General features: G+C 47.9%; 1 long non-coding RNA gene across 1 annotated transcript; it reads left to right on the top strand.

The window, feature by feature from the left end:
• Window positions 1–6294: 6294 nt before the first annotated feature.
• On the top strand, window positions 6295–6738 carry LOC135291903 (uncharacterized). The gene is made up of 2 exons (XR_010354554.1): window positions 6295–6513; window positions 6621–6738. It is a non-coding gene; the product is annotated as an uncharacterized LOC135291903 (long non-coding RNA).
• The last annotated feature ends 13114 nt before the right edge of the window (window positions 6739–19852 follow it).

The following is a 19852-nucleotide window of genomic DNA, read 5'->3' as shown; positions in this document are numbered from 1 at the left end:
GAGGAAAATGAGTTAACATTTGAACTGATTCATAATATACCTTTGGAGTGCTACGTGCACATGGGATTTCTGGAAAGAAAGGGACCTTTTGACCTCTCAAGGCACATCAATCAAAAATGGAAAAGAAATATTGGGCACACTTGAAAGTATCCAGAAACCAGAGGAAGTTGCCATCAGGCATTGCAGAGCACACCAAGTGGCTAAGACCAAACTGGAATTGGGGAAACATTTAGCCAACGAGGCTGCAGAAAAAGACATGTTAGAAAACAAAGCTTTATCTTTAATACCCTTGCCAGAGATACCTCTCCAACTAGAAAAAACAGAGTATAATGCTAGGGACTGTCAATTAACTGCAACTGTAGAATTGTGATTTGATCCACAGGGTTAGACAGTTATCCCAACTGGGCAAAGAATAGTCCCAGAATCACTCCTGTGTGAAAAAATGGATTGCAAACACAAAGCCACTCATTGGAGTACTAAAAAACTTTGGAAACATTTGCAAAAATCTGTAACTGGGTGTGAAATGGCTCAGATTGTACAATCAAGACTCCAAAAGTGTATAGTTTGTAAAAGAGACAACTGTAGCACAGCTCACAATGTAGTGCTAAGAGCCATAAAATCTGAAGGTGTTCCAAGGGAATAGTGCCTGATGGATTTCACTCAATTTCCCAGAAAATGGGGGTATCAATCCCTCCTACATCTGGTGGATACCTTTTCCGGGTGGCCAGAAGACTTCCCTTGTCTTACCAACCAGTCTAGGGAAGTGGCTAAAATACTGTTGAATCAAATAATACCTAGATTTGGGGTACCTTTGGGAATGTCATCAGATAGAGGTTCCCACTTTCTTGCAGAAGAGGTACAAGAGATTAGGAAAGCCTTGGGAATAGCTTGGGATCTTTGTGCTCCTTATAGGCCCCATGCTAGCGACAAAGGAGAGAGAATGAATTATACAATCCAATTGAACTTGGGTAAAATACGTCAGGAAACCTCCTTGACATGGTTCCAAGCCTTACCCGTGGCTCTGCTTTGAATTAGGATTCAGACATGGGGCACCAGCAAAATCTGGCCCTGTAAGCTGCTGTATGGTTGACCCTACCAAGTACCACACATTTCAGGAAACACACACATATAAGGAGAGGTTGATTTGAATAATTACCTCATTTCTCTTAGCAAAACTTTACAGGACTTACAGCAAGCAGTGGCGATCTCCAGACCAACAGGACTGGACATACCAGTGCACAAGTTCCACCCAAGAGCTTGGGTGTACTTGAAAGGCTGGGGAAGCTGTTCTGCTACAGCCAAAGCAGGGCCTTCTCAACTTCTGTAGACAATATTGCTGCATTGAAATGGATAGGATAAAATCGTGGATACATTATTCCAGAATCAAAAGAGCCAAAGCCTCTTAGCTCAAGACAACATTTCCTTGGGATTTGAAGAAATCTGGGCCAAGCTTACTTCATGGTTACCCAGCTGGACTTGGTTAAAACATCGGTCTGTAGCTGTTGTAGTGCCTTATCCTGTAAGATGAAATTATAGCTATTAAGAAACTAGTTCCCATAATGAACTTTGTCTCAAGAAAAGGGGGCACATGATAAGGACCATAGGACAGAGCAGCACAGCCTTGAAGAAGTGGATGAAGGATGTAACTTCTTTGGCACATAGAAGTCATGAAAAACACAAGCAGGATGCCAGCTCATTTCTGCAAGGCTGACAAAGCAGAAGTTGCTGTGCAAAAAATGATACTGTGCTTAGTGCAAAGTGGGGGTGAGGAACAGCCACCTAAAAAGGACATCGGATGTTGAAGACAGACCCCAAAGAATCATGTGAGGACTATTGAGGCGGCTTCCAGCCGGGCTGTGCCCGGTGGGCTGCCTTGGCCAGGATAGCTCAGTGGTGCTCAGCACAGCGTCTGAGTTCCCAAGCAGCTGCCAGCCGCAGGCAACCTAAGCAAGCTCAAGTGATATCAGCTCTTAGTGATTATCAGCTCTTTGTGATTTCAGCTCTTTAGCCTGCTGGTGCCACAGCAGACACTGGGAGAGAGAGGGGAAGCGCTGTGTGATGTTCCAAAGAATTCTTTATTGGTGTCTTCTATGAAGGTTCTCAGTGACAGCTCTTCTACTAGACCAGGCAGAAGTTGGGGTTTATATACCTTACAGGGGTTTTGGAAATTGTCCAATAGTAAGGGTCAAGGGAAAGTGACCTATGGGCTTACAGAGAGATAAGCAGGGTCCGAAAGGCAGAAGAGAGGGGCTGCTAAGGCTCAGTCATCATGTCCTGGCCTTTCCTAGCTCAGGCTTGTGGCCTCCAAGGAAGCCTTGCAGGCCCTGGACCTGCTGTGGTGGTTCAATAACGTGACATGAGGGAGTTCCCCCAGGGCAACTGGGATGCCTGAAAGAAGTGAACAGCCTCACCACAGCCTGGCATGCTCAGCTGCTTTTCCTTCTGATCCTCCTGGGGAGGCTCTGACATTTCCTCTTCCCTGCTGGAAGTGTAGCTGCTGCCAAGGGAAATGTCCCCATACTGATTCAGTGTTCCGGACAGATTGATGTCATTGGCAAAATTCCCTCTCTTCCAAAGGATTTTAATTTTCTTTGGCTGTACTTTGTATGGCTGCAGGTCACATCTCCCTTGATTTAAGGAAGTATCTTGGCAGTTCTTGAAGAAATTGCCTTTGGAGGAATTACTCAGTTCTGCAGTCCTCATTGTATGCCCTGTTCTAAAAAACTGTTATGCTATTTTCCCACTCTCTGTGTTTTCACACTCGTTCAACAAGGTTTCCTTTCTAAGAATATTAATCACAATATCCCAGAGGCTTAAAGTGCTTGGGTATTTTTTATCTAAGTATTTACAAAAGAGCAATTTTTTAAAAACTATATAAATACTGGACATAAAATGCAAATGCAAATGCAAATGCAAAAAAAAAAAAAAAAAACAACAAAAAAACCCCAAAACAACCCAAACAAAAAACAAACAAACAAACAAAAAAACAAACCAAAACAAAAAACTTCACCTTTCTCCCAAAAACCTTAAAAAAACCCCCATGTACTCTATAAAACCAGATAATTCAACTACAGAATACAAAAAGAATACAAAAAGTTCCAGAAGATAAAACTTGTACCACAGTGCTGCATAGAATGATATTATTTCAAGCTTTTTGCACTTCAGGGGCAGTATCATTCTTTGAACTGCAATGCTCTGAGCATGTTCTGCTTACCATGGCAGCTTTCTGCTCTCCCCTGGTGCAGATCATTGTCAGAACCCAGGGCACAGGGAATATTTCTCTGCCTGTCCTCAGGAGTCCTGATCCCCAGGAGAACACTGCTTTTAACCTTTGTCCATGGAGAAAGCTTCCAAGACTTTGGGATGAATTGGGATCTATGAGTGTGTGAAATAGATAGTTGCGTAGTTTATCACAGGGTAAAAAACTTAAGAGTTTTGGGTTTTTAGTGTGGAGGTAGATAGAACACAAGATGGAGTGTTTTTGGGCATTGTCTGATCTCCTTCTTGTTCTTCATCTACTCCATTTTCTGCACTGTTGCAAGCACAGAGTGATTGGTTAGAAAGAGCTGCAATGCAGATGTTGCATGAACAGACAAATAATTATTGATAGAAAGGTAGAAATAAAATATGTTTTAAGAGTTAATTGGACAAAATAATTTTAAAAGACCCTGAACCTGTGTGTCTTGTGACTTTTTGGTGCGTCTCTCTTTGTACACTAAGTCTTGTGTGCAGAGTGTGCTGAACTGTTGATAAGAGAAAAAATCAACAACCTGAAGACTGAAAACTCAGAAGTCCCATTTCATCTCAATCCTGGCACAGAACTTTTTAGGGGTCTCTCCATCAGGTGATCCATGGGGGAGTTTCCACAGATCATCCTCCCAGCCAAGGCTGAGTGCAGCCACCACAGCTCGCAGCACCTTCCCACACAGCAAGAACCTGAATGAGAGAGACGGATTCCCCCAACTGCTGTGTGTTCTAACACTGCCACCTCGCAGCTGCTGAAAGCCTCAATTTCTGTGCCCTTTCCTCCTTCCCAAATGTTACATTCTGCATCCAAACCTGCAAACCATTCCTCTCCTCAAGGAGGAATTTCTACCCCACCTGTATTTCAATGCCACCACTTGGCTCAGCCTCCTTTCCTTAGACCTACAAGTTTTTTCCCAGTGTGCGAAATGCCTCCTCTTTAGAAAGGTATATTCCAGAACTTGGCAAAACAGCAGGGGTGATGGATGGATTGAGAACAGCCCTGTGCAGAAGGACTGGGCCATCCTTGAGAAAGGAAATACTGGATATGAGCTGGCACTGTGTGCTTGCAGCCCTGACACCCCTCTGTACCTGTGCCTAAACAGGGATGTCCAACAAGTCAAGGGAGGGAATTCTGCCCCTCTGCTGGAGTGAAAGCCAGGAACAGGATGCCTGTGAATGTTGTGGATGTCCCATCATTGGCAGTGTTCAGGGTCAGGCTGGATGAGGGTCTGAGGAATGTGGTCTAGTGGAAAGTGTCCCTGACCATGGCAGAGAGAGAAAGGCCCCAGACCCTGAGGAATCTCCCCACCCCTGCCAGAGCCCCCCCTGCCAGTAGCACCAGCAAGGCTCCTTCAGCCCCTTATTTCAGAGACAAGAAAGAAATTGTTGTTATTTCCCCCACAGAGTCTCTGGGCTCTGCTTCCTCAGCCTTCCCCTCGTGCCCCACCACGGGTGGCACCCATGTCCTGTGGGGCACAGCCTTGGGCCCAGGGCCATGGGGGCAGCACCTTTTCCCACAGGAAATCCAAGGCTCCAATCTCTCTGCATCTCTCTGCATGGCGTCTTGTCACTTAAGAGAGTCAACAGCCCCTCCCAGTTTGAGATCAGCAGCAGCCTTGAACTGGGACATTTAACTGCAGCATCCCAATCTTTGAAAAATCCCCACCTTCTCCTCCAGCCGAGCTTCCAGCTGTCCCTCACTTGGTCAGTTCCCATGAGGTGTCCCACAACAACACAGCGAGGCCCACAAGACCCTGCTGGCAGCCTGGCTGCCCTGATTCAGACACATTTTCCCTTCTTCCCACAGTTCTGCAGCTTGAACAATGGGAAGGGGCCCTTGTTTAGTCAGCAGTGAAGTGTCAGACTGCACCTTGCTGGCTCAGTGCCCTTCCCAGGCTTCAGGATTCAGGTGGGGAGGACAACTCAGCACAGGCAGGAGGAGAAAAGTCGAGCTGCACCCCTGGGGCACCCTTTGTGTATTTGCAGATTTCCTTTGTTCAGGGGCCTACATGCTGTCCTTGTCACCTCAGGGGTGCTGCCAGCATGGAGGCCTGGCCTTGTCATTGTGCAGATGAAAGAACTGCTGCCAAAACAAAAGGCAGAGAGAATTCCTTCCTGGGTTTGGAGCCCCCTGGACAGGATCCATTCTACTGAGCAAGCAAGGCTGAACAGTCCCACAGCCCTAAACACAGCTGCAAAGTGTCCTTGTGCCCATCACCCTCGATCCAGCAGGGCTGCAGAGAGGACAAACTCTGACCTTTAAACCAAAAGGGACAAAACCTTGTACAGGGCCTGGCCTGGAAGGCCTGGATGTGATGGCCGCTCCCAGGGAGAGAGACCAGAGGCCCTGTGAGTAGAGACCAGGACTGTTCCCAGGAAACCATGGCAAGGTGTCAGGAGCAGGCATTAGAGACAGGGCCAGGGAGATGTGATGCAGGTGGCTGAGGGAGAGCATCATGGAGATGTAGAAATTGAAACTAGGAAACAGGATTTCCTTTATCTCTGACAACATGAGCCTGCACAGATGGAAGGCCTGCTGTGTCATCACAGTGTTAGAAATGAACTTTTAGATACAAATAAATGGACACACAAAGTAGTGGAGGCAAAAGAAATCTGTTTATTAGTAACAATTCACCTGAGCTGCAGGTATGCCCTCTTTCCCCCAAGAGCCAAACACACACACCCTCCAAAACAAGCACTATATTTTATCCCCTTTCCTGGCCAGGGGCAATCCCTGTCCCCTTTCCCATTGCCTGGGTACTTGAGAATTTCTATTCTCTCCTCACCGCCTACTTTTCTGTCCGCATTCCTCTGATCCTACTTCCTTTTTGGTCAGGTCTTTAACCTGGCTGCTTTCCCAGCTCACAGCAACACCCAACAAATTAACTGGAGCAAATCCAAACCAGAAATAACAACACACAGAACCAACTTTCATTGTTTTACCTAATAACCTTTTGGGTTCAGCAAAATATTACCTCATCTCTGACAACAGGGTAGAGGACTCTGATGTCAGCAATCTCTGGATGGTGACATGAGGCATTGCTGGATTGTGACCTCACCTTCTCTCCCTGCTTATCTTGGGGTTCCAAGGAGTTTCAATGCCTTTTGTGCTGTCACAGGGGTTGGAGGCTGGTGTCAGAGAGCAGTGGGCTGTGACATCACAGAGGGATGCATTGTGACATTGTGCCCCTCAATTCCAAGGAATACTTTTGAAAACTACTTCCCAAAGTGAATCTTTCTCCAAGCAGATGGACTGGCAAAACCCATGTACGATCAAGTGATAAGACGGAGTTTGTACTCTCACAAATTTGTTTTTCCTCCCAAGACCTCTGAAAACCTCTGATTTTCTTTTTCTGATTTTCTTTCTTCTTTAGAATCTGTGAGCAGAAGACAGGAATATTTTTGCCTGTTGGAAAAATGCCATAGCAATGTGCTCTTGACTAGGCGCACTCTTGTCCTTACCATAAAGAAAAGACACTGAACAAAATGAAACATCAGGGATTTCGTGGGAGCAGATAGGAGAGACAAAATCTGTTTCATTCTTTAAGTTGTCTGGAATAATTCTGCAAGTTTGCAAAGTGCACAGAGATGCAGTCACTAGAATGAGGCCATTACTCTCATCTGGCATCCCTAAGCCTTTGCCTCAATTTTCAAACAGTTTGTAAGTGAAGGATATATGCAAGATTTGTCTAATTAGTAAAGGTAAAGATTCCCTTAGGGTTTGATGTGTGGGGATCTCTGCCATCCCAGAAGGCATGCTGAGACCAATTTCTTTGGTTTCATTCCCTCACAGAAAAAAAAAAAAAGAAAAAAAAAAGAAAAAAAAAAAGAAAAAAAAAAAAAACGATGAGGCTCTTTCTGTGCCACGCTGTGGCAGCTCTGCCCTCTCAGCCTTTCCCTTCAGCCCTTTGGTTCTTTTCCCTGAGCCTTGATCCCCATCCTCAGCCAAGGGCCCCTGGAGCCCTTTCCAGGGCTGCAGGAAAAGCTCCCTCAGCCATGACCACAGAAGAGCTTCAGGAAGAGTTTATTGTCTCTTGCTGTCTCTTAGACAGAATTGGTATGGATCACCTTGGAGTTGTAGAGGAACAAATTTTCAGGGACTATTCCTCTTCAAATTTGTTTTGTTCTAACCCGGAAGGAAGACAAAGAGGAGTGCAGCGGCGGCGGCTGGCCTCTGAGTCTCTGGATTCCCGGCTAGCTGCGGCCAGCACCGCCGGCAGTACTGAGGGGGGAAGGGCACCCTCCCGCTAGGAGACTTCCTGGGGAGAGTGCTTAAGGCGGAATGCCTTCAGGAGAGCGAGAATCCACGGAGCCGTTTGGAGAGGAGCCGGGCTGCGACCCACAGGAGAAAGACAGGACCGCGCCGACAGGGAAAAGGAAGGTGTTTTATTGAAAGTGCGTCGTGCGCGGACAAAAAGGCATGCCCGGCAGGGCCTTATAACCAGAATACAATGACCAATCTAAATTTTTGAGAGGAGGGAATAACACGTAACAAACATCTCGGATCTCCAGTGGGAATAAACTGAGGGTTGAACCCTGACCCCTGGTCCAATCATTCAATGTCCAAGGCAGAAGGTTCTGGATGGAAGGGTGTGGACACCGAATAACAGACAGGCAGCCAGGGAGGGATTAGGAGAGATAACTCGTAGGGAAGGGGAGGGGAAAAGTGCAACTGACGGGGCGATCTAGAAGAGGGAGAGAGAGAGAGCCCGGGCAGAACCATAAACAGGAATGGGGGGCACAGGAATAAACCAACTTAAAACTAATGCACCCCAACAGAGGAGGTTCTCTGCTGGTGCTAAGTTATGCTTGCAATTAGTGTAATAGTAGTCATTAAGTTGGGGAAAGTAACAAGAGCAGTGCAGCGAGCACTTCATGCAATACAAGTTAGGACCCAGCCCTACAGATCCCGGAGTTGATGCAGTTTCACAGGGTGGTTTTAACCAGGAAGTTTGTCTTTTTTTCTTTTTATAGGAACATACCCACTTCCCTGCTGAAGATCAGCACAACCAGTCTGGGAGTGGGGCAGCTGCCAGCAGTTTTAAATCGAGATGTGATAATAATTTTTCACTTAGACTCTGTCACCTTTGGCTTACATAGAGGAGGCTTTTCCTTCCTTTTCATAATGGGTATGTAGTGGGCCAAATTTCTCTTTCCTGTTTATAGAAACCTTCCTGGAGTTGAGATGGAGCTGGGGGAGAGCCAATGAAATTTTGAATTGCCACCACAGTTGCTTCTATTGACAATTTACTAATGTTTGTGACTTGTCTGCATTCTCATCACAAGTGACATGTTGGGAGACCAAATATGAGTCAAAGAACTATATTTTATTTTTTTAATGGAAAAAAAAAGGTGGCATACGAAAACTCCTATGGATGTCTAATTTTTCTCACCATAAACTTCTACGTATTTGAAATCATGTTAACCTTCTCAGCTCTGCCTTGGGAGGTTTTAGAATTATTATGGTCTGGCTGCATTTTTCAGATATCAGAATAAGGAACTAAAGAATCCTAACAGAAAACAAAAAATGTCCCATGAGGAATGGTTCCCTTCACCTTCCCCAACTCCTTTTTTCCTGCAATGCAGTCACCCCAGCAGCAGCGCCATCGCGGCAGTGAGTCTGAGAGGTGGCAGCTCTCTGGCCCACATGGTGCTGCTGGCAGAGCCGGCTGCTGCCTACTCAAGGCTCAGGGGGGCCCCTGAGCTGCCGAGCTGCACGGCCAGAGCCATCTCAATGCTGCAGTGCAGGCCAGAGGCGCCGCTCAGCCGGAAGCTGCAGGACTTGCTGGAGGGCAGCGCCGTGAGCTGGCAGTGGCGCGACTGCGGCAGAAGCGGCCAGGCCGACAGCACCAACATCTGCACCCAGCGGGTGACTTTCTGCAGGTCCAAGTAGGAGCCCGTGCAGAGGGTGTCCAGCAGGTACCACTCCTGATCCGTGGGCAGCTGGCCACCAGCGGCGTGCAGGAAGCACGTGTGCCCCAGCAGCTGCTCCCCGGAGCACAGGCACTTCAGCACCACACGGATGCGCCTGGCTGGCGGCCGCTTGGTGCTCTCCGGGCTGAAGCAGTGGCCGGGGGGTGGCCGCAGGATGACCAGCGTGCGGTAGCTGCTGCTGCTCTCCTGGACGCTGCAGGCTGCAGGGCTGGTGTCCGTCCCGGCAGCTGGGTGCAGCTCCGGCATGAAGCTCCTCCAGGAGAGCACTCGGCACACACCCAGGAGCTCGTCCACCAGCTCCTGCAGCACCTTCGTGCTGGGCAGGCCCTGCTGCAGAATCACAGAATCACAGAACAGCTGGGCTTGGTAGTGACCTTTAGGGACTGTCCAATTTGATCCCACAGAAATGAGGAGGAACATTCCCAATGAGATCAGTTTGCTCACAGCCCCCTCCCGCCTTGTCCTGGATCTGCCCATTGGTGAATGGGCTGGGCACAGCCAAAATGCTGCCACCCCTGTCTGCACCCTTGTCCTTCTCATGCTCACTCACCTTCTCCTTGCTGCTGAACTTCACCCTGACAATATTCATCTTGCTGATGGATTCCTCCTGCGTGCTGTGTCTGGCAGAGCCACACTTCCATCTCGTGACCAGCCAGAAGGCCAGAGGGAGCAGAGGCAGCCACAGCAGCTGCCATAGACAAAGGAAAAAGCTTTCCATGATGGAATTGTTGCCATCAATCTCCTGCAGGAGCCGAGTCATTTCCTGCTGCAGATACTCCTTGCGCTCTTGCATCCTTTCAGCTTCATTCTTTTCAATTGCTGGATTCCCTTTCTGCCCAGCTATGGTCAGCCAAGGCAGCCACAGCAGCTGTCGTACAGAAAGGAGCAGGCTTTCCATGATGGAATTGTTGTCATCCACCTCCCGCAGGAGCCGAGTCATCTCCCGATGCAGAAATTCCTCGCGCTCCCGGATCCGCCTGACCGCATCTTTATCAATTTTCATGTCTGCTTTCAACCCACTGGGGGTGAATAACAGGGCCAGGATGAAGGCCAGTGTTGGAGACATGGCCTGGTGGGAGAAAGGGGGCTCAGCATGTCTGGCTGGGAGGGACCAGGGAGCTGGTGACACCTGCAATGTCCCCAGAGCCTCTCTGGGCACCTGCCACATTGAGAGCCCCAAGCCCCACTTCCCTCAGCCCTGGGGACAGTGCCCTGCCCTGAGGGTCCCAGCTCTCACTCTGGCTTTAAATCCCCAGGGCACCTTTCCCAGCCCCCGTCCAGACCAGCATTTTCCCTGCATGTGCACTCACTGGCTGCCAGAATCCAACTGCCCAGAGCTGCTCCTGACACAGAGGTCAGTGTGACCTCTCCTCTGTGATGTCACAGCCAGCAGAACCATGTCACTCAGCTGCCAATCTGGCTGTGCCCCTGCTCACAGCTCCCACTGTGACCCCTGCCCTGGCATGTCCCAGCCCCCAGAGCCACACCTGCCCGGCCATGAGCCCCAGCCTTGGTCCCCACTGCCGGCCTCAGTGGCTCCTGGCCATCCTCACCCTGAGTGCAAAGCCAGCCCCAGGAGCCCCCCAGGGCGCTCTGGATCCAGGCTGAGACACCCTCAAGCCATCACTGAAAGGGACATGGATGGGGACTGCAGCTGGATCTTCCAGTGCTCACCACCCCTGACTGTGCTCCAGGTGAACCCAAACCTCAGCAGCTGCAGCATCTTCAGAAGTTTATAAGACTTTGTGTTCTACATGTGTGAATTTCATGCAAAGATATATACCAATGTGCAATTGCTCAAACATATTCAAGTCATCTGATAAAATAAAAATAATTTTTTTTAAGAAGGCATAGCTTCTTTTATAGTTATTTTTTGCAAGCTTTTAAGAATGCTTTCAGTTTTCAACATTCTGTTATATTCTAACAGCACAACTGTGTCTCCTTTTTATAAGGGTAGTTGGAAGACCCCAGTAAATTTGTCTTAAGAATATCAAGTCTTTAAAACCATTGGAAAGCAGAGAGGTAAAACCCTCTAACAGCCTTACTAAAAGGATGTGTAACTAAATACAGTTTTGTCTCTCTGTGTAGTCTGGATGTAACAAATCTGTGAATTGAAATTTGCAAATACTCAATCTTTACTAAATCTTGCAGCCTATCACAATTTAATTTTTTTCTTGCCAATGTGTTCTATTTACAGGTTGTTCTCTTGAGAAATTACCTCTGAGGGAGCCCTGTTCTCCCATGAAGCCTCTTGGAAACCTTACTCCCCACCAGCAAATAAATGGTGCCATGGTCAAAACACCCTGTGACTTGGGGAAGCCTGCTCTGCTAGCACCTAGCATTACCATAATTCGTGACCAAAAAAATTAAGCACAAGAGATTTTTCCATCAGTTCAAATCTGGCTGCAGAAACAATATTGATTTTTGAGGCAGAAAAAAGAAAATAGAAGCCTCAATATTGGTCCCTGGGGTTAATGCTGCAAAAACTTAAAACAAATGCTAAGAGAATCGAAAGTGCTTGCTCAGTAAGCAAACCAGTGCTACCTCCTAAGCACTGAGCTGCTACTAAATGCTAATAACACCAAGCATGTAACACTCTAAAACCAGCAGCAATACACTTTTCACTGGTCACCATGGACACAGCTGCCACAACTTTGAAAGGATGTACTGCTTCAAATTTCTTCACACCCAACATCCATCCATCTAAACATCCAGAGCTGAGGGAGCAAGTAAAGGACTTAAAAGTTGAGAAGAACCCAGATGGCATCAATGAACTTTTCAGACAATGGGGGTTGACAGGATAGGTTTCATCATTTGTTAGAGGAATTTTTCGGGTTGCAATCATTGTTTTTACTCATGTTTCCCTGTTTAGTTAAGTGTCTGCAGAGATCCACTGGGGAAATCTTCATAGTAAGAAAAAACAGGGGAATTGTGGAATCCTCTGACTCCTCCCCCTCAAGGAAGATCATATCACAGAGTTTTCCCAACCTAGGCTGATAGAGAAGACTTAACCCCTGACGCTCTGCAGCACTTCTGCCAATCCACATCAGATTGCCTCCCCCACTGGCCAGCTGACACCGCCCACCCCAATTATTCATCCCTCATCCCCCTACAGGTTGCTGCCCTTGGCCCTGCCCTGTGCCCGCCCCTGTGCCCTCAGGTCACCGGTCACTGACCCCACACTGAAGTCCTGCAGACCACATGGTTTGGTCTTTTGTCTCTGGTCCCTCTGGCGTGCTGGATGCAGTAAAACCCTTGCTGGAATATGCCATGCAAAGACCCTTCCTGCCTTCCTGTGCTGAGCTGTCTGTGGCGTGTGCGTGTGCATGGACTGGAAATGGCTGTTCTCGTGGCCTTCCTTGGAGCGGCTTATGAAGGAGACGCCTCCAAGAAGATTGCAGCATTTCTACCACCCTGCAGCGCTGCAACACTAAATAAATACACAAAAATCAACTTAGGTTAAAAAAATGAAATTTTTATAAATTGCTACACTGGCGATGTCAACATACAAATATCAATTTAAGGTTGCAAAACAAATTTTTTCCTACTATCATGCAATGTAAATATTTACAAATATCAAATACAGTTAAAAAAACCTAATGTACTGAAACACTCTACAAACACTAATTAGAAACAAATATCAATCAAAGCTTAACAACTAAATTGATTACAAATTACTACAACTGAACAGCCCATACACAAACACAAGAATATCAATATTCCTCTCTAAATAACCCTAGGCCTAGAACTAAATGAACACAATTTCAGAACTGTACAAATCCATACGCGTTTCAATAGAATTAAATACACCACAACAATGTGCAGTGTAAATATATATTAAGTGTTACATATGACATATAGTAAGATATATGTAAACATATTCTTAAGAATCCTATCTATAAATACAAATATCAGTGTACCAATAGAAAAATCCATCTAACTGTAACAGTGGAACTATAGAGCTGTACAACTGTACACATATGTGAATATAACAAAGCAGGGACGTAAAGTGAACATAGGTACACATATATATAACTGCATACATATCTATGTTTTTATATATGTTTACACACACACAAACACATATATATACATACATAACATACATCCATAAATGCAACTAGATACACGTTCATAATATCTATACAAATATCAGTCAATGTATGTAAATATCCCTACACTTGTAACTATCCAAGTCTAAGTCTACCCATCCATAAACAGAACCAGATCAGCAGGGATTGCAGCCCCCCATGTTCCCAGGCTCTCCCTCGGTCTCCTCCTCCCGTGCAGAGCAGCTCTCCTGGACAGGGACAGCAGATGGGACATCTGGGAAGCAAAGGGAACACTGAGTCAGTATGGGGACGTTTCCCTTGGCAGCAGCTGCACTTCCATCAGGGAAGAGGAAATGTCAGAGCCTCCCCAGGAGGGTCAGAAGGAAAAGCAGCCAAGCGGGCCAGGCTGTGGTGAGCTGTTCACTTCTTTCAGGCATCCCAGTTGCTCTGGGGGAACTCCCTCATGTCACGTTATTGAACCACCTCTGCACTTACCAAGACTGTGGCCCCCAAATCAAGCAGTACTTCTGTCTCCAGCTGCTTGCACCAATGACAGGGAACGTCCTCTGACAGCGCTGGGGCACAAAGTTACCTTCCACAGCTCATCTGACAGGGCCTTGTTCTTCCTCTGCTCCCTGTCTTTCTCCTTATCTTCCACTTGGAATTTTTGCAGCATTTCTTTTTCTTTCCCCTTGATCAGTGCTAAAATGAATATTTCTCTTCCAAGCTTGAGTTTGTTCAGTGATCCTGTGGAGTGTTTTCTCAGAACCCCTTGTAGTGGAATTAAATGTTCATTTCAGCAATTCTGGAGATGTTCTGTGTGATTTATGCAAGTCTCCAGTTCATTAGGGCACCACTTAGGAAGGTACAAAGATAAGAAGGATGTTTCTATATGTCAGTTCACTAGTGGAATATTCATGGATAGAGAGAGTGATTAGCTGCATTTAACGTGTACTCCTAACCTGAAAGTGCAACAGGTAACTTGGGGAGAAATTAAAGCCAGATCTCTCCTTCCACCAGCCTGTATTCAAAGTAAAGTAAATAGAGCAGAGTGAGAATGTTAGTGTTGAGTTCCTAATGTGCCTTATTAAGGTGTTCTTAAAGTAATGCAGATAAAATCTGGGTTGGCATTCCTAATTTCCAGACTCTCCTTGTCAGTTTCATTGACTCTGAAAACAGCAGAGATGTGCCCATCCTACCTTATCAATTGATTTGGGGAGGTTTTAGGTTCAGATTCTCTGAGGCTTTAGCTTTTTAGATCTCTAGACAATGCTTCCAGGAATCTAAATGGCTTTCAGAAATTAAACTTTGCTCCTTTTTATCTCAGTCTGGTGCACTTGTGTGCACCAGAAACCTTCAGTGAATGGATTCCACTCTAATACAACTCCAAGCTGAATCTCTCAGCTCTGTTTACACTGGTGGTTTACTCTCCTGCACAGTGCAATTTTAAAACCTTCATTCCTTTTTATCTGTCTTTCTTTTTCTGTTTTAGCTTGCAAATGCATGCAGATGTATCAGAAATTAAACATTTAATCACTTCCTGTCTAGTAATTTCGTTTTATCCTGTTCTGATGTTATGCTAGCCTTGTATGTTTTATTCTAAGTGCACTCATGTTTTCTTGAATGTGGAAGTTTTAGAATGCAATGTTCTCATACATCTCCTTTCACGAAACCCTTCACTATCATCAGCAGAAGTAACTGTGTGGTTCCTTTCTGCTTTGTAGAAGATTTTGGGAAACTCAAGTCCTGCTCAGCTACAAAAAACATTTATGGTGCTTGGTAATTCTCCTAAGAACTGAAGTTAACATAAAGCAATGGCAGCTGCTTTTTCACTTGACAGAAATTGGAAGAAAGCACACTGCAGATACTGAGGAATGCAGTGCAAGGATGGTGGGCATCCCTCAGTTATCCCAGCAGATTGATATCACTGGCAACATTCCCTCTTTTCCAAAGGGTTTTCATTTGCTTTGGCTGTACTTTGTATGGCTGCAGATCACATTTCCCTTGATTTCAGGAAGTATCTTGGCAATAACTCTTGGTAATATACCTTGCTAATTCCCCCCTTGGAGGAATTACTCAGTTCTGCAGTCCTCAATATATGCCCTGTTTTAAAACACTTTTATGCTATTTTCCCTGTCTTGGTGTCTTCACACTTGTTCAACAAGGTTCTCTTTCTGAGGATACAAATCACAATATCCCAAGGGATTAAAAATGCTTGCATATTTGTTCCCTAAATACTTACAAAAGAACAATAAGAAAAATCCGTATAAATGCTGGATGTAAAATACAAATAAAAATAAACTTGAGAGTTCTCCCAAAACCCTTATGAAAAAGCCCCAATGTATTCTATAAATCCTGATAATTTGTCTACAGAATACAAAAAGGGACATGTTCTAGAAGAGAAAATTTGTACCACAGTGCTGCACAGAATTCTACACTTTCACGCTTTTTGCACTTCAGGGGCAGTATCATTCTCTGCACTGCAGTGCTCTGAGCATGTTCTGCTCACCATGGCAGCTTTCTGCTCTCCCTGGTACAGATCATCCTCCCAGCCAAGGCTGAGTGCAGCCACCACAGCTCGCAGCACCTTCCCGCACAGCAAGAGCCGAGAGATGGCTTCCCCCAGCTGCTGCGTGTTCTAACACTGCCACCTCGCAGCTGCTGAGAGCCTCAATTCCTGGGTTGCGGCGTGTTAGTTTATTGAGTCCAATGTTCTATTAGCTTGTCGTATGTTCAGGTGTTCCCCGAGTTATCACAGTTAGTTTCTCCCCTGCCTTATGCCCTCCTACCCAACTGTCCCTCCAGGAATCCCCTCCCTCCTTCCCAGATTTTTCCCTGTCTGGCAAAACAACCCGGCCCCTTTGCCCTGTCCATCAGCCCAAACCCTACCCTTTGTTCCAGAAAGTTCCCTGTCCCTCACCCTAAGATCCAATCCCTATCCCAACCCTCTGTCCTCCCCTTGTTCTGATTTGTTGCAGTCCTCAAAACCACACCCTGAGACTCATTTATTGGTTACTATATGGTGCCTGCGCCCTGTTTTAAGAGTTTTTAAAAACAGATCATCCTCCCAGCCAAGGCTGAGTGCAGCCACCACAGCTCACAGCACCTTCCCACACAGCAAGAGCCGAGCGAGAGCTCAGCTTGTGGTCCCGTTTGACAGTTCTGTCCTGTGTAACCTGTCCTTGCCTCTCCTAATAAATTTGCTGGACTTTGCACTGCAGAAGAGCCTCCTCTGCCTCCTTCACTCGGTGCTCGTGGCTCCTCCAGGGTCTCTACTGCTGGGCTGGCTTAGAGGTTCTGCCTCAGGCAAAACCCCAGTCTAGCCACTTCCCTGCTCTCGCCATTGCCCCTGGAGCATCACAGAGCTAGCCAGGGCTCTGGAGGACAGTGGCAGTGAGCCATGCCCTGGCATGTCCCAGCCCCCAGAGCCACACCTGCCAGGCCACGAGCCCCAGCCTTGGTCCCCACTGCCGGCCTCAGTGGCTCCTGGCCATCCTCACCCTGAGTGCAAAGCCAGCCCCAGGAGCCCCCCAGGGCGCTCTGGATCCAGCCTCAAGCCATCACTGAAAGGGACATGGATGGGGACTGCAGCTGGATCTTCCAGTGCTCACCACCCCTGACTGTGCTCCAGGTGAACCCAAACCTCAGCAGCTGCACCTTGAGCACATTGATCCTTCTTGCCCACCCTGGAACGTGGTATTCCCACATCATACCTGAGCCCTTTGCAGGGAGTGACCAGCTCCCAGCTGATCTGCTGCCTTGGCATTCTTTTGTGTTTCCCAGCAATGAACTTAATGGATCCACTCATGAGAATCCCAGCACAGCATTTGCTTCTCAGGACCTCTTAGGCAAAAAACCTCCACTCATCACTAGTTTTTGCACAGAGAAGGAGGTGCTGACAAGCATAAGGCACAGACAGGGCCCTGACATAAGAATTCCTGAGCCATTGGATTCTACACATTGCTGATGTGTAGAACAACCAGCTGCTTGGTTCATATTTCATAGGCAGTTGTGGATGGGGGTCGCTGCTGACAGGGTAGGAAAATTTGGGGAAATGAAGGTGCAGGAGACAAGCAAAACCAAGAAGCAAGAGGGAAGACACTTAGAAATACAGAGCACAAGAGAAGACCTTGGAGATGGCTCAATAGAAAATGTCAGCAGCAGCGCCCAGAGCCCGGAGCTGCTCACTGCCACCACAGGGGCTCCTCAGTGCCCTGCTGGTTTGTGTCTGATCCCTGCTGGGCTCCCTCTGCCCCTCCAGCAGACACAGCCCTGCCTGCAAAGGGCTCCGTGCTCTGGTGTTCTCAGCTTGCTGCAGGCTACATTCTTAGCAGCGCTGAAAGAAGAGGTGAAACAAAGAGCCCTTTTCTGTGCTGCCTGCAGCTCGGAGTGCCCGGAGCCCGGGCCGTGAAGAGCTGCTCCTGGCGCTGGCTGTGCTCAGCCCGCTGTGCCGAGCAGCCGTGGCCATGGAGACACAGGCGGGAGCTCTGCCCGAGGCCGGCAGCGGCCAGGTCCAGCTCGCAGCTGCGAGGACGCCGGCAGCCTGTGCCTGAGCCGAGGCCATGCGGGGGGTTTGCGGGCAGGGCTTTTGCGAGCCGGCCGGAATGTGCCGCCTCCTGTGTGGGCCCGGCTGTGGCAGAGGCAGCGGGAGCGCGGCGGGGCCGGCAGCGGCGGGCAGAGGCCGCGGAGAGCAGCAGCCCGGCCGGGCCCGCTGCGGACCGGCAGGGAGCTCCCGGGCAGCCCTCGGCCGTGTCTGTGCCCGCCGGGCAGGAGCCGCGGCAGGAGCCGGCCATAGCGGCAGCTCGCCGTGCCCGGGGCCGCGGCCGCAGCTCTCCCCGCCCGGCCGCAGCAGCAGCCGCTCGCCTCCGAGGCTCCGGCGCTTCCCGAAGAGGACGGGCCCGGCCCCCGGGACGCGCTGGAGCCCCGCAGCGAGAGGAGCCGCCGGCGCCGCAAACGGCAGCGCGGATGGCGCGGCCTGAGGAGGAGCAGATGAGGCTCTTGCTGGGCCACGCTGTGGCAGCTCTGCCCTCTCGCCTTCGCCTTCAGCCCGTTGCTGCTTTTCCCTGAGCCCTGATCCCCGTCCTTGGCCAAGGGCCCCCGGAGCCCTTTCCAGGGCTGCAGGGAAAGCTCCCTCAGTCACAGAATCACAGAATCACTGGGTTGGAAGACACCTTCAAGATCATGGAGTCCAACCCATGCCCTAACACCTCAACTAAACCACGGCACCTAGTGCCACATCCAGTCTTTTCTGAAACACTTCCAGGGATGGTGACTCCACCAGCTGTCTGGAGGGGTCTGTCCCAGGAAGAACCAAGATAGCACTGGGGCCTTCTACCCCCGGTACTTGGAGCTCTGGAAGTTTGTCTTTATGCTTAGGGAAAGGCCATGGAAAAGTGTTGGGAAAACTAGTCACTAATAGAGTAGCTTACAGAGCTACAAATATATGTGCAAAGAATACAGAAAACATAGAAAAGAAAAATGGCAAAACCCAAACAGCATCAGCAAGGTCTTGGGCATGAACACATAGATCCAAAAGGTCTTCTCAGCCCTATATCTGTGTATTTCTGAGAACCAAAGGAATCCTGCTTGAGCCTGTGGGGAGATGGGTTTGGGAGGTACAAGTTCATTCATTTTTTTCTCCTTGGGGCAGCTCCTGTTCCTAACATCAGCCGAGCCTGTCTCCAGCCTGATGCCTCTGATGGTTGCAGCCAAACAATTCATGGCAGGCAGAAGACACTGACACTTCCAGGGACATGATTTTCTCCAGTACTATTTGTGAGTGGGAGTCAGAATAAAAACTACAGAAACCAAAACTCCATTGGAAAATTCCCTTCCTTTTCATTCTGTAAATAAGTTCTGTATCCACTTCTGAATTGTCAGTTATTTGTTAAGGATGGGAAGTTCTCTTTTACAAATTTTTTAATGTGGTTTGCAATTGGATAAGGGTCTCCTTCCTTCACAAACTCCAGCCCAAACTGCCTTTGGAATATGGCCCACTGGGCAGTTTTTGCCAAGCCATGGTATGTCTGGATAAGAAAGCAAGGGCAATGGTATTTGCAGCTAAAAGTCAACAAAGCCTGGGACAGCCAAAGCATCCTGTGGAGATCCAGGCCTCCAGCTGTTACTAGAAATCAGCAGAGTTCCAGCCAAATGGTTCTGTGTCACTAAGTGCAATCTCTTTGCCTGGATCAGAGCCTTGCTCAACAGAAAAAGCAGAAAGATCAGCAAGGGTGATCCCAAAGGCCCACAGCAGCGTTGTTATTTTGCTCATCTTGTTTAAGTTGGCAACTAAATGTTGAGCTGATGGGGGGGGGGGAGGAGGGGGGGGCGTGGGTAAGAAAAGAAAAGAGGCTTATGACAGGGCCATGATATTCCACAAGAGGAATCACTAGTGTGCCTGGTGTGCATTTCCTGGATCTGTCTCAATTCCATTAAAGAATTGTAGCCCTGATTTAAAACAGACAGGTAGGAAACGACCTTTGAGAGCCAGAGGCTAAAATGGCTTGTGGATTTTTTTAAAGAACGAGGACATAAAAATTACCAACTGCAATAGATAAAGAATTAAAAAAGAAGTATTTTGGTATATGAATAATTAGAAACACAAAAAATGTGGAGATGGG

This window comes from Passer domesticus, unplaced genomic scaffold, assembly GCF_036417665.1.
Source record: "Passer domesticus isolate bPasDom1 unplaced genomic scaffold, bPasDom1.hap1 HAP1_SCAFFOLD_142, whole genome shotgun sequence".
NCBI lineage: Eukaryota > Metazoa > Chordata > Aves > Passeriformes > Passeridae > Passer > Passer domesticus.
This window is presented reverse-complemented; position numbering and strand designations above follow the sequence as displayed.